The sequence below is a fragment of the Hylaeus anthracinus genome, unplaced genomic scaffold, assembly GCF_026225885.1.
Source record: "Hylaeus anthracinus isolate JK02 unplaced genomic scaffold, UHH_iyHylAnth1.0_haploid 0, whole genome shotgun sequence".
NCBI classification, from domain to species: Eukaryota; Metazoa; Arthropoda; class Insecta; order Hymenoptera; family Colletidae; genus Hylaeus; species Hylaeus anthracinus.
The window spans coordinates 19,990,504-19,991,779 of NW_026533254.1; the positions used below are offsets into that span (position 1 = coordinate 19,990,504).

Consider the following 1,276-nt stretch of genomic DNA (forward strand, 5'->3'; position numbering starts at 1 on the left):
TCCTCAGAATAAATGCCATCGTTTCAGATCACAATTAATATTATTGCACACTAAAAAGTACTTCCAATTTTAAATTAACTAAATTATTAGTTATTCGAAGTGGGATCTTCTTCCATTCCTCTATTAGAGCCTTTTTTAAAAGTACTTTACTAGAAATTTGATGTCTTATAATTCGCACGGAGCAATAAACTAATGTGTTTACGTTACAAACTCTACCGTAAATGGTTCGTCGTAAGAATCGTCCAAATACTTATTGCTCCTATACTTTTACCCACTTTTCGCATTTTTTTTTCCATTTCACAAATTACATTAACCAGTAAATGTTCCTTGGACTATATCTAAATATCATTGATTAAAATATCATTGATTATAAAAAAAAAAGAAGTTAAGAAAGTACACGGAGTCTAGCTAAAAACTGTTTCGTCAAGATAGCGAGATAATCGGACGTCATCGATGAAAATTAGAAGATCAGAGGTTCCGAACTAGGTTTCGTTACCGAATTCCAATACACATACACGTGTTGACTTTCTATGATCAGACAAGCTGTCTGTGAGCTTGCTGCTCGCGGGCGCATATTGTGTACGCTGTTCGCGGTCAAAAGGTTAATCGGCATAAGTAGTCGCGAACGTAATTGAAGAGAAAGCTTAGCCGACGCCGACGGATCGTAATAAATTCGCTGAATGAACGTTAGCATCTCGGAGCGTCGGGATCGATTGTTCGCGGCAGAAAATAGTCGGCTTTGTGACACTCTCGCGTGTCGTCTACTTTGTATTCTTTTCTCCGAGTAATATCAACGCCCGGTTGAATCGCGAGCAACGGTAATCTTCTTATCGTCATCCTGTACCGGCATCTTCGGGCGTAAACAGGATTGCTCGATCTACGAAACAACAATGACAATAAAAACAGAAAGTAACGGAAACGGTCGAATTGTACAATCTTAACGAGAAACTCGACGTGATACTTAACGCACGAATATACGTGGATATATTACTTATCGAACTGCACTTTAAACGAGACGTGTACGAATAGGTACGTGAACCTGGCACCCGAATTTTCAAAAATTAATTTTTCTTTATAGAAAATGATAGTATTTCGTTTGTTAGTTGATTGTAGTAACAATGGTTTCGTTTATAGTTTCATCAATTAATAGATAAAAAAAAAATAAAAAAAGTGGCCAGCACCCGACATTGAGATTTTTGAAATCTGTTTTTTCCCTATTCTTTAGAGTCGCTTGTAGCCGTTTGTGCCGCTCTTCGTTTCGTTTGCACCTCAATAG

At 37.4% G+C, this 1,276-nt stretch overlaps 1 protein-coding gene across 2 annotated transcripts in view; it reads right to left on the reverse strand.

Moving 5' to 3' along the window:
• LOC128886470 (sorting nexin-27) overlaps positions 1-1,276 on the reverse strand; it is a 14,114-nt gene that overhangs the window by 7,073 nt on the left and 5,765 nt on the right. The gene's annotated exons all lie outside the window — the stretch shown is intronic.